General features: G+C 52.4%; 1 pseudogene; it reads left to right on the top strand.

Annotated features, from left to right (window-relative positions):
- LOC123277542 (L-lactate dehydrogenase B chain pseudogene) overlaps nucleotides 1–13,193 on the top strand; it is a 134,754-nt pseudogene that overhangs the window by 96,759 nt on the left and 24,802 nt on the right.

Below are 13,193 nucleotides of genomic sequence, written 5' to 3'. Positions count from 1 at the left end.
GATAAGGAAAAACTGGTCAGTTCTTTTTCCATCATCTTACTTTCTGTTTCTATTTTCTGTCTTATCTCTGGCTATAATGTAGGCCATTCTTGGAAATGATGAAAACCGTGTTGAATTTTCGAGCAGCTGTAAGAAGGATGGAGGTGAGACGAGAGCAGCTAGGAGCAGAGCGATGGCTGGGAAGCTGTCGCAGTAATTCGGTGAGTGCTATGAGGGTGGCTCAGCTGCGATAAAAGCCTAGAAGACAGTCAGGAGGGGCTCCCGCGAAGGGATACCTTGGAATAAGAGAGGACTGGATTTGAGGGTAATGTTGATCATGAAAGAAAAATGACTAAAACCAACCGTCAAAGTGATTCTGTTATAGTTTATTCATCTGAAAAGGAGAGAAGGAAGGGAAAAAATTCATCATCTCACTTGATGATTAGTTTTGAGACAATGGATTTTGGAGAAGTTTGCAAATACTTTCATTTTCTACTTTATCTCTACTGTTTCTCACAAGTTAGCTATTTCCAAAATACTTGACAATTTATTAATGTTTGTAAAGAGTATTTCTAGTTTACAAAGCAAACCTACGCAATTGGCCTCATTTTGTCTTTACAAAATCCCTACGGTAGAGGTTCCTGAGGCGTCAGATGTGAGGCACTACAATGCAGTGACTAAGAACATGGCTCTTGAGTTTGAAATCTGGCTTACTAGCTGTGTGACCTTTGGAAGTCACTTAACCTCTCTGCACCTCAGTTTCTGCATCTATAAAATGGAGGCAATAATACGATCCCTATCATGGGGTTGCTTAGTAATATGGTAAATACTCTATAAAGGTTAGCTGTGATTATGCATATTTAGGAATTTTAGGGTTTGCAAAGCTCTCTTTCTTGCCTGTCCATCCTTGACACTCACACACTTGTTACACATTTCCTTGTAATTCACATGCAATTAAACCACGGACTGTCCTGTTGCTGGGTACCTCACGTAGCTGCCTTAATCCTGAAACTCTGGTTCAGTTAGGAGAGTGATACTGCCCAGGATGTATGAGGCTGAAGGCTCAGCTCGGTCTTCAAGAGGGGAGAGGGTGGACCTGCTGGCCCTGGAGGCATGGCATGAGCTCAGTTCCGCATGCCCTGGAGAGCATTGGCAGCCCCTCTGATTAGGGTGACCATATGATTTACGGTGCTACCATAGTCTCCCCTTATCCGGGGTTTCACTGTCCGCGGCTTCAGTTACCCGCAGGCACCCATGGTCTGAAAATATTAAATGAAACATTCCAGAAATAAACAATTCATGTTTTAAATTGCATGCCATTCTGAGTAGCGAAGGAAGTCTCGCGCTGTCTTGCTCTGTCCCACCCAGGACATGCATCTTCCCTTTGTCCAGCGCATCCGCGCTCTGCACACTACCCGCCTCTTAGTCACTTAGTAGCCATCATCTTGCTTATCAGATCAACTGTTGAGATGTTGCCATGCTTGTGTTCAAGTAACTCTTATTCTACTTAATAATGGCCCCAAAACACAAGAGTAGTGATGCCGGCAATTCAGACATGCCAAAGAGAAGTCATAAAGTGCTTCTTTTAAGTGACAAGATGAAAGTTCTCCATTCAACAAGGACAGAAAAAAATCATACCCTGAGGTTGCGAAGATCTCTGGTAACTTTTATTATAGTATATTATTATAATTGTTCTATTTTATTATAATTGTTGTTAATCTTTTACTATGCCTAATTTATAAATTAAACTTTATCATAGGTATGTATGTGTAGGAAAAAACGTAGTATGTTAGGGTTTGGTATTATCCGTGGTTTCAGGCACCCACTAGGGGTCTTGGAACGAATCCCCCTGGATAAGGAGGGCCTACTGTATTAAATAACTAGTCCGCGGCAGCAGGCCAGAGCCAGGCCCGCACTGGGCAGCCAGCCTGTGTGGCCACCTGGCCTGTGAGAGCCCGTCTTCCTTCCCACACCGCAGTCGTGGCCTCGAGTGGCTCCGCCTGACCCTGGCCCTCTGCCGTCCGACCGAGGCAGCCCTTCTATCGCGCACAGGCACACAGCCAGGACTCCAGGACAGACTCTGCTTCAGGGCTGGGTTTCCTCTGTGCCATCCCTGAGACAAGCAGAGAGGAAGGGAAAACAAGGGATGAAGAGCAGGCAGAGATCACCAGGCACAGGCGGGCATGGCGGGTGGAGCTCCCGGTCAGACGAGGGTCCCGCCGGGAGGCCACTGGACGCGGGGCAAGGAGGAGACTTCCAGGAGTCAGAGGTTCCCAGGAGCGATGGGTCTGAAATGGTGTCTGAGGAGGATCAGGGTTTGGTAAGGAAGAGAAGGAACAGTGCATGTGTGAGGTAGGCGCAGAAACGGGCTAGGCCTGGGGCAGAGCCCAGAGCAGCTATTTGGTTGCAGTGGAAAATCCCAACCAGAAGCAAGAATTTCGTTCAACAAATATTTATGGCACCTACTCAGTGCAAAGAGGAGGGCCAGGCCAGGCTGAGTCACTGGACGGCCCTGTCCTGGCACCGTGGCTCGAGGGCCGCTGGAGTGGACGAGGGGCTAAGAGAGGGTGCCGGGACCAGCGGGTGCTGTGCAGCTCTGCCTGCCTCACTCGTCTACTGTTCACTCAATCCTTTCCTCTACCTCTTCATCGTTGGGATGTGTCACCAGGTGACTTCTGGCTTCACTGACCTGCTGTCCCATTGTCCTGTTTTGTCACAGGGTCTTTGTCTCAATGTGGTTTGCTGGCCCTACCCTCTCGTGCCCCACTGTCCCAGCACATATGGCCCAAAGGCCCAGAAGTAGCACCAAAGCATCCTCCAATTCTAGATTCAGGCTTTGGCCCCCTTGCCTTTGAGCTGTCCATCATGCGCCCCCAAGATCCTGGGCGGGCAGCTGGTACCAAGCAGAATGACCCCACAGAGGGTTGGTAAAAGCACTAGCCTGCTGGGGTGGGAGCAGCCTTCTGTGGCCATTCCCCAGGAAATGGCACCCCGAAAGGTCAATGCAGAAGTGGGCTGCTTCTGAGGTGCTAGCCTAAGGACGCCTCGTGTTTGCAGAGCTCTTTGCAGCCTGCAAAGCACTGTCACAGCTAATCCTTACAGAAACCCCTGGGTCACAGTGATCCCATGGTACAGAGGAGGAAACTGAGGCTCAGGGAGGTTAAGTGGCCCGCCCAAGCTCAGCAGCTAAGTGGGAGAACCTGGACTCAGACCCAGGCCTCCCTGATTCCACACTCTTCACACTAGATCAAGATCCTCTCTCACTCTTCACTGAACATCAAGTCCCCAGGATGGGTTGGCAACTGCCTCCCTGCCTAAGGCAGCCACCGCTGCTTATTTATGTCCCAGCCCCCACCACGTTCTGCAGGCATTTCCTCCTTTGTGTTCCCTCAGTTACTGTCACTAGCCCCAGTGTGCCACCTGCCCTTTGCCTGGAGGGTCCTCTCCCATTTTCTGCTTGCAGCCAGTCCCTACTCTTTCTTCAAGAAATGCTACCTCCTCTGTGAAGCCCTCCCTGTCATGACCCAGCATAAACCTACTCTCTCTGGGCCCCTGCATCTCTCTGGCCCTGCATCTCTGTGTGCTATGATGTTGACCCACTAAATGGTCATTAACCACTTGTGCATCTGTGCCCTCCACTCCCCACACCAGCCCAGGAGCACTGCCCCTCCTTCTTCTCAGAAGCTGTTGAAGGAGGGGATGAATGAATGAATGAAGCCCAGAGAGTCTGGTCTTGTGTCATTAAGAAGGAACTTGCATCAGGAGGGTATCTTGTCATCTTGAGAAGCTAGAGAAGCCCAGGCCAGGAGAGTGACTTCACTGGCCGTTGAGCCACCAAGGGTCACATGTCCTCCTCACTTTTGGGCCTCCCCCGTGAGGACATTACTCAGCAACCCCTCGGCTCCACCCACTCCTCGTTGTTTCACTCAAGGAAGGGACAGCTCATGGAGTCATCTTTCCCACCTCCGTTCTTATTTTCCACTTTCCATGGAATCTCCCTAGAGCCACTTCCTCTTCACCCCTGTTTCTATCCCCTGCCCCCCAGAGAAGCCACCCTGGGTCCTCCCTCAGACCTCGCTGCCTTCAAGGGAATAGTCACGCCTGAACCAGTGACTCACTCTGACCTTTGGGGCCCTATTGGTGAGGCCAATGGCGCCAGCAGTCCTCCTGCCCTCCTTCCCGCAGGCGGAGGGCCAACACCCCAGCCCTCCCTTCTGTAGAACCAGCCCACCCTTACGTGGAACCCTCGGAACACAGCTCCAAGGAGCCCCAGGAGAAGGCTGCCTCGGCTGTTGTCCAGACTTTCTGGGCATCAGAGCCGTGGTCAGACGCCCCTACCTGTACAGTCGCTGCTTTCTGCCCTCCAGGATGCTTGACATTCTACCATTAGAATCCATTCCGTTGATGAAGCCCAAGCCTTCGGGTACCTTCCTGGGAAGGCCAGCTGATCTAGTTTGGTTGTTTACATCTCCATGAGGAGCCAGTTGGCAGAGCGGGAGCCTACTGGAAAGGGCGGGTCTGGAGGAGGGCACTGGCTCCTGGGCATGGACGATATTTACCTCTGAGAGGAAGGAAATGAAAGCTTGACCTCCCAGTCCTGCCTTGGGGCACCCCCAGATGGTCCTTTCGGGGACGAGGGCAGGGCATGATGTGGTTGGCACTGGAGGGGTTCACCTGGGCTGCTCAGCCTCTGTGCACAAGGAGGCTCCTGAGCCCACACCTTCTGGGTGTAAGTGGAGGCAGGAAGCAAGGCTGGCCTGGGGCTCCTCAAGCCACAGCCTCCCCCAGGCGGCCTCCGTCTCCCACTCCCTCACACCCCCACCCTTCCTTGAATCCATGTCCCAACCCCAGGAAGTGCTGGCACGGGGCACTGGCGACTGACTCACCCGAATGGATGACAGCCGCCCCAACCGCACTTGCACCCGCCACATCTGTTTCTCTTCACGCCTGCTCAAGTCTCCAGCCAGCTGGGCGCTGCTCCAGCTGAGGGGAGGATGACCCTTCTCACCCAGGCCGGGGCGTCTGCACCACTGGTCCCAGTTGCTCAGGGCACTCATCAGAGAATTCTTCCACAAAGTGTGTGGATACCGTGCTCCACCTGGCACCTCCTAACAGCTCTCCCCACGCCACTCTTGTAGCCAGAGTGGGATTTTTCAAAGGCAAGCGTGGCCACGTAGCACTCCTGCCTAGCATCTTTCAGAGTCTGCCCATTGCCCTGGCACGAAGGCATTGCTCTGCAGCCTGGCGTTCAGGGCCTCCAAGGTCAGGCAGCCAGGACGTGATCTGTCCTCTACGTCTTTCCTCTCGCTTGCCCTCTCCTCCATCTACCTGGAATACTCACAACTCCCTGAAAAGGCTCTGCTCTGTCACCTGCTTCACTCCACACTCTTCCCACCCCTGGCCATGCCTTTCCCTTCTGGCTCCTACATCCTTGAAGCATATGCCCTCTCGGCCCTTCCCGACCTCCCAGCAAGGTAAGAGGTTTCCTACCACCCCCCAAGGGGCTGGCACAGCTCTTAGGCAGGCAGGAACCGCATTCCAGCACTGTGTCGGGAGCACCGTGGGCCATGTGTGCCGCCTGCAGGATCCGCGCAGCCCACCGCGGCCTCCCACTGGGCCTGCTATTGCTGGCCTGCTTGTGAGGTGGCAGAGACAAAGCTAAGGGAAGTCATGAGGACTGAAAGTTGGTGGCCACGAGACCTGGATGCCCGAAGGATTTCAACCCCTCCAAGAAAAGTGCAAGAGGCGTCTGGATACTGTCTGGGGGACCCTCATTACACGGACCCCTGACCAACCCCTCCCTCCTCACCCATCCCCAGCCTGGCGGGAGTCACTAAGCAGGAAATTACCTGGAGGCTCCCAACTTGAGGAGAGACCTCCTCTGTGCCCACCCCCAAGACTTTCCCAAACCACCCCCCCCAATCTTCCCTCTGCCCCTCTTCTAAGGGCAAAAAGGAGGCCCAGCTGAGCCCAAAGGGACAATTCCCTGGCTCCCCACTGTCTGAGGCTTGTGGCTCCAGGAGGGGCCCTGGAGACTGAGGGTGGGAAAAGCAGTCTGATGGCCTAGGACCAAGAAGGAGAAAGACCACCAACAATGTCTGGCAGGGCTGGGGTGGGGGCAGTTATGCTTAGAACAGGGACTCTGGAGTCAGACTCATCTGATTCAACTCCTAGCACTGGCCCTGGGTGGGACCCCCTCCTCACCTGCAACACAGGCTAAACGATGGCGCCCGTAAAGTGCTCAGCACAGAGCCTGGGCCAAGAGAAGTGCTCAGCAAACGCAGCCACTCCGAATAGAGGAATAGATGGGGACAGAGCTGCCCAGGGCCTGGGGACTGGGAGGAGGCCCCACCCCCTCTTCAGGCTGCTGCCGTCCAACAGCAAGGATGGACCCACACACCTCATACCTCTGACATGGCCTGTGGCAGAATCAGCGGTTCACGGGTGGGTGGGGTGGCCACACTTACCCACCAGACCCAGAAAGCACATGCTCAACCCCAACTCCTGACCAGCCACAAAGCAGAGGAAAGACAGTCAGGGCCACGTGGCCAGCCCATTGGCTCATCCCCTTAGACACTCTCCCCACTGCCCAGGCACGCCAGGCTCCTAGCCCTTGACTTTCCCCCTCTGTCCTGCCCTCTCCTCCCTCCCCTTAGTGTCCCCTGAAGCTGGTCTCTGTTCCCCGCTGAGCCTGCCTTCCTTCCTTCTGGCTGGTGAGGCCGGTGCCCGTCGGATGGTGTGGAGCTGCCGAGGCCGTGATGGCTTGACGTCTCATGGTCTTACTTGCAAAGGCTAAAGTATTCCATGACCAGTTGGGTTCCTCAAAGCCATGGTCCAGTATTGGAGGAGGGGCTTTTCCCTTGTACACCCACCCCATCCCCACCGCCCATGGTCCTCCCAGCCGGGGAGTCAGGATGGGGAAGGGACGAACATAGAGTGCAGCACTCAGCACAGTTACATCTGAGGCTGAGCTCTTCACTTACTAGCTGGGTGGCCTCTCTGTGAACTGGGGACAGCCCCCTCCAGGATGGACACACAGCCAGGAGGCACGTGAGAGGGAGGAGTACCCATTCCCCTGTGGGGTGGCTATTAGGAGGCCTGAAGGGCAGAAAGGGAGTCTGTCCTTTCCGTGCTCAGAACCAGGTGAAACTGAGCTGCCAACCCTGCCCGAAGGGACAGAACCGAGCCAGGCAGCAGTGGACGTAGTGCCCAGACGGAGGTCACAGGGTGAGGACAACACTGAGAGCTCTTGTCCCAAAAGACAGACCCAAGAAGATACAATCTTTTAATTATACGCTCAGGCTTCCTGGGCTGCTGGCCAGGGTACATCCAACCCTTGGCCTCCTCCACAGGCCCAGCAGGGACGCTGCCTCCCTCTGCCCTGACCCTTTCTGGGGACCGAGGGGTCCGGGGTCCCCAGGACAGAGGAAAGGAGGCAGGAGACCCAGCAGGAGCTGGACTTGGCGCTCTTGTCTCTGGAGGAGTGGGTGGGGGTGAGGGGAGAGCAATGGGGTCCAGATCAACTCAGGACTCCCCGCACAACATACCCACTCAGGCTCTGCCAAGACCCGGGTGGGGCTGGGGATGGGAGCAGCATCAATCCTGTCCCCTGGGACATCCAAAGCCTCTGGTCCAGGTTCTCTGAAGGCCAATTCGTTGGCCTGCTGTAGCCAGGCAGGCTAAGAAGTGCTTGAAGCAGCCTGCACAAGACAACCGGAGTGCGGGCTCTGTGGTTGACTAGAGCGGGGAACTCATCCTCTCCCACTCAAGGTACTCAGAATGTTTTTTTAATGTACTATTTTTGCTGGACAAAAAAAAAGTGTCAGGCCTGTCCAGGCCACAACTGCCGGCTTGTGACCCCTTCAGCTGGTTTCCCCTTTATCTCCAGAGGATCCCAGCACCGATGCCATCAGCCCCACCTGAGTCCAGGCGAGCAGGAGTCACCTCTGGTGGGGGTCCCACAGGGGTGGGAGGGGCACCACCCTTCCGAAGAGGAGCTTTTCTGTGCAGCGTCTCTCAAGTCAGGCAACAACTCTGAGAGGAGTATTTTTTAACCCCTATTTTGCTAGCGAGGGAACAGACTCTACGTGAGCCTTGATGAGAGGACAGGACTGCGGACCGCGAGGGCTGGATTTGGCCGCTTCGGGCTTGCTGCCTCTCAGAGGAAACTCAGCCAACCAGCTTGGATCCGTAGAGCAGTTGTGCGTTTACAAAGGGCTTTCTCACATCAAAGTGTGTCTAATACCGTGGTTTACAGATGGGAAATCCAGTTTACGGCGACAGTAACACCTCAGTGCAAACCTGGCAGGGGGAAGACTAGAGGCCAAGTTCTAGGCTCTGTCCATCTCCACCAGCCAGGCCTGCCCTGTGCAGAGGCACCCAGCGTGGGCCAGGGCCCCAGGGCTCACCTCCTAGTCTCCAAGCACAGAGCCATCCTCAAGGCACCTGGTCTATTCATCCACCCAACCATCTGGGAAAGGCAAGCAGGTTGGAACGAGGTTTGCCCCACACCCGAGCCTGAGGGCTTCCCGGTGCTTTCTCTCGGGCACCCATCTGAGGAATGCACCCAGAGCTGAAGGATCGCTTCCCACCCTGCTCACAGTCACAGCCTCTGTAAGGGCCCCAGCAGGGAGAGAAGATGGATGGCACCAAGGGAGAGAGTGTGCCAGGAAGGCCTCTCCAGGCTACTGCAGCACTGACCTGGAGAGAACTGGACTCCCCTGCCGGGGAGCCCCAACTCTCAGCCTAGGTCCCTGCCCAGGACAGTTCACTCTGTACAGAGAAAAGGCTTTGGCTACTAGCCAGCTGACTGTAGCCTCCCCAACCCCACTCCAGCCAGCCAACATACTTGGGAGGTGAGATACATACGCTGGAGCCTTTCACTGGGGGTTCAAACCCCAGCTCAGCCACCTGTTAGCTGTGTGACTTTGGGCAAGTTCTTAACCTCTCTGTGCCTCAGTTTTCTCATCTGTAGAATGAGGACAATAATATAGTACCTACGCCATAGGATAGTCATGAGAGGTATCTGAGTTAACACATGTAAGGTGTTTAGGACAGTGCCTGACACATTGTAAGAGCTACATGAGTGATAGGTTTATCACTACTACTGTTATTATTATTTTCTGACCCAAGAAAGACTATGGATATCAGAGCAGGCAAAACCTGATGCCCTGGAGGAGGTTCTGTGGGAGGAGGGGAGGAGGCCTGTTATGTCACCCTCCACAGGCGGGTGGCTCACCCAGGGGGTGACATGGGGTGGAAATTACCATTAATAGTAGTTCCCTCTTGGGCCAGTCACAGACCTACAGAGCACGAGGGGGTGAGAAATTTTACTATTGTGGGAGTGAGAAATGTTACTACTGGGCAGAATTCCATTTTTAGAAACTGGGAAGTTATTTTGGGTGGAGGGTTGGTGTTTGTGATTTTTTTAACAGCCTCTGCGCTCTAACAATATGTGCGCTTCCCGCTCTTCTCTTCCCGGAAACCAGGGCACAGTGGGGAGTCTGCCATGCTGCTGTGGTTGCTAGGCAACCCCTTGGGCCTCCCACCCCAGCTGGGGCCTAGTGCAGAGCCCACGGTGGGCTCCACGACCCCCACAAGCCCCCATTACCAGTGCCAGGGTGCACTAGCTGTCTCTGTGGCCCTCTCAGGAAGTCTAGAGAGAGCAAGCTCGTGTTTTCCTGCCTGAGCAGCAGTTCGGAGGGCAAATCAGCAGAAAAGAGCATCTCCTGCAGCTCCAGGCACGCCTCACTTTCTGGGGCTAGATGAGTTTCTTAGGGCTGCTGTTGAAAATTACCATGAACGTGGCGGCTTAAGAGAAATTTATTCTCTCAAAGTACTGGAGGCCAGAAGTCCAAAATCAGTATCACTGGGCCCAAAGCAAGGGGTCAGTAGGGCTCTGCTCCCTCCAGAGGCTTTAAGGGAGATCTGTTCCTTGCCCCTTGCAGCTTCTGGTGGCGGCTGGCATCCCTCGGCTCGTGGCAGCATCACTGCAGTCTCTGCCTCTCTGGTCACGTTGCCTTCTCCTCCCCTATTTGTGTCACAGCTCCCTCTGCCTCTCTCTTGTGAGGACACTTGTGATTGCATTTTGGACCTAGCTGGATAATCCAAAAGCATCGCCCCATCTGAAGATTCTTAACTTAATCTTACATCTGCTAAGACCTTTCTTCCATATAAGGTAACATTTATAGATGCCAAGGGGTTAGGATCCGCCATCTTTGGGGATCATCATTCAGTCTGCTATTCAGCCAAGCCAATGTCTTCTCCCAACAAAACCAGACAGCAGGTCACCACTAGCCTCCTGGCATTCTGGCCTGTCACTCTCTACCTGGAACCACACACTAGGGTGAGGACAACTGAGCACACGGTGCTGACACTGAGGCCCTGCCCATCCTGGAGGTGTCTTGTATGGCCAGGCCTGGAGCTTCTGGGAGGAGCGGGGGTATTGGACTGCACACTCAGGCAGTGACAGCTCCCTTGAGGCCTCCAGTCACCACCACAAAAGGAAACAAGGAGCAATAGACCAGATGCCAGGACCAAACAAATTTAATAAAGAAAAGGAAAAAATAGAAAATGCTAATCCTTCAGAATCCTGGCCTCCAGAGGTAATAAAAAAAAACTTGTATAAAGCAATCTTCCTTCTAGACCTTTTTCTATTCAGACGAAACCATATAATTTTAAAAAACAAAAGTGGGCTTATACTATACATTCTGTTCTTCAACCTGATTTTTTCAATAAATGATATATTTTGGGCGCCTTTCATGGCAGCGCATGCAGCATTTCCTCCACTTTTCTGAAGGCTGTTGGGGATACCACTATGTGGAGGACCATGAGGAGTTACCCTATTGATGGGCATTTGGGTTGTTTCTAATTTTTCAGCTGAGACAGATGTGGTGAGATAGTTTAGTGAGATGCTAATAGCTGACTTGCTCTCATTGCTTCAGGAGGCTCACAAAGATGGGGAGGCAATTTTCTCTCTCCTTTACACCACACAATTTACCCCAAAGCAACCAAGCCTCGGGTGAAGGAAGTCAGGGTTTCCCCAGCTCCCAGGAAGAATTAATAGGCCTTTGTTTTCCAAGGCTGAGCCTCACAGAGACAAGGAACGGGATTGTTGGAGAAGGGGAGGGACTCTGTGTTTGTGGGGAGGCTTCCCTACCAGCACACAAACATCTCCTTTCAAACTGGCTTAGACAATAGAGAGAATATATTTCCTCCCTCCTGCATCAGAGAAGCCCTAAGGCTAGGTGGGATTCAGGTGCAGTTTGATCCAGAGGTTCATGATACCATCAGGCTCTGGTTCTGTTTTTTTGTGATTCTCTCGGCTCAGTCCTGCTCTGTGGGTTATTTTTGTCCACAAAATCACTTTCCTCCTTTTAGTAAAAAAAGCTAGAGCATTTCAGGGCCCACATCCACCCATGATGCTATTCACAGGAAAAGAAAAATTTCTGTCCTAGGACTTCCAGCAATCTTCTGAGATGCATCCTGATTGGACCAGTTTAGGTCCTGTGCTCACCACCGAACCAGTCACTGTGGTGAGGAGCTGGGATGTCCTGACAAACTTAGTCTAGGTCACTTGCTCCCACTCTGGGGTTAGAGGTGCAGATGGCTTTCCCTAAGTCAGAGGGATTTTCCAATAAAAATTAGGAAGTTGTGAAAGGGGCAGTAGGAAGGAGTGGAAAGAGAGGAGGTAACCAACGGGGGTTCATGGGAGTCTTTAAGGGTGGACGGGCTCGAAGCAGCCCTGCTTAGAGGAAAAGAAATGGGTTTTCTGAACTCTGTAAACCCACACCCTGATGCCTGTAGAATTCCAAGGGGCCAGAACCCAAATCCTCGGGTATGAGGAGTAAATTCACACCAACTCCCCAGAAATGCACCCTGAGCTTCCTGGTGTGTGAGTGTATACCCTCATTCTAGGATAAATTCCTAGAAATGGAACTGCTGGGTCAAAGAGCTGGCATGTTCTAACTTTCATAGATATTGCTCAATTGCCCTCCAGAAAGGTTTTTACCAGTTTCTCCTTCCAATAATACAGCCTATGAAAAGGCCCATTAACCCACATCTTGTCAATACTAAATATTATCCATCTTGCTAATGACTGCCATCCTGATAGATTTCATTTGGTTTTGTAAAGCTGTAAGGTAGGATGAACATCTTTTCATACACTTATTAAATAATTACAATTCCTGCATATGAAAAGCCCAGAGGGTGGGTGGGATTCAGGTGTGGTTTGATCCAGAGGTTCATGCTATCGTCATGATATGGATTCTATGGATTATTTGCTCATGGCCTTTGTTCGTTTTTCTATTGAGTTGTTTATCTTTTCATTATTTAATTGTGACAGCTCCTTGTAGATTAGGGATACAAACCCTTTGTTTTATCTGTTGCAAATATTTTCCCCAGCTTGTCCTTTGTGTTTTGACTTCGTATACAGAGCTTTTGTTGTCCAGAACTTTGCAAATTTTATGTGGTTCAGTGTATCAGGCTTTTCTGGTTTTTTTGCTTAGAAAGGTTTTATCCACTCTAAAATAAAAAATGGTCACCTATGCTTTCTTTCGTGACTTCTGTGGTTTCTTTTTATATTTAAATATTTCATCTATCTGAAATCTATTTTACTGTATGATGCATGTGAAGCAGGGGTGAATTTTCTGTTTTTTCAAATGGATAGCTGATTAGGATGTCAGAACTTTGTGAGATTCCAGAATCTCCATAACTTTCCTGTGGTTCTGATTTTTGCTACCATCTTGTTTCCATGGAGTGATCAGAAGGGATTAGAAGGAACACGGCTGGTACTCATCTTCAAGCTCAAGAACAACCAGGGGAGGGGGCTGAAGGAGCCCAGGGCGCAGTTGACAGACAATGCCAGAAGGATGGGGCATGGTGCCCAGAGGAGGGGAAGCGGCTGAGCCCCTGCAGCGATGAAGCAAGGAGGGAGGGGAGAGCCATGCTCCTCTTGAGAAGAGCTCAGGGAGCAAGAGAAAGACCCCAGCAGCGTCCGCCGCTCCCCAAACCCCACGGTAGGGAGGCTTCGGTACTGTAGCCACCTGCTTTCCAATCTTTCAGCCCGGAGGCCTGGGTTCGTTAGTGTGTGTTCCTCCCACAAGTATTTATTGACCACCTGTCTGAGCCCAAGAGTCCAGCCTAGTGATGACGGAAGTTCATAAAAATAACCCTGACGCCTGTGGAGTTCAGGAATCAGGAGGCAGGAAGCCATT

Source organism: Equus asinus, chromosome 16 (assembly GCF_041296235.1).
Source record: "Equus asinus isolate D_3611 breed Donkey chromosome 16, EquAss-T2T_v2, whole genome shotgun sequence".
NCBI classification, from domain to species: Eukaryota; Metazoa; Chordata; class Mammalia; order Perissodactyla; family Equidae; genus Equus; species Equus asinus.
Note: the sequence above shows the minus strand (reverse complement) of the source record. Positions and strands in the feature narration are given on the sequence as shown.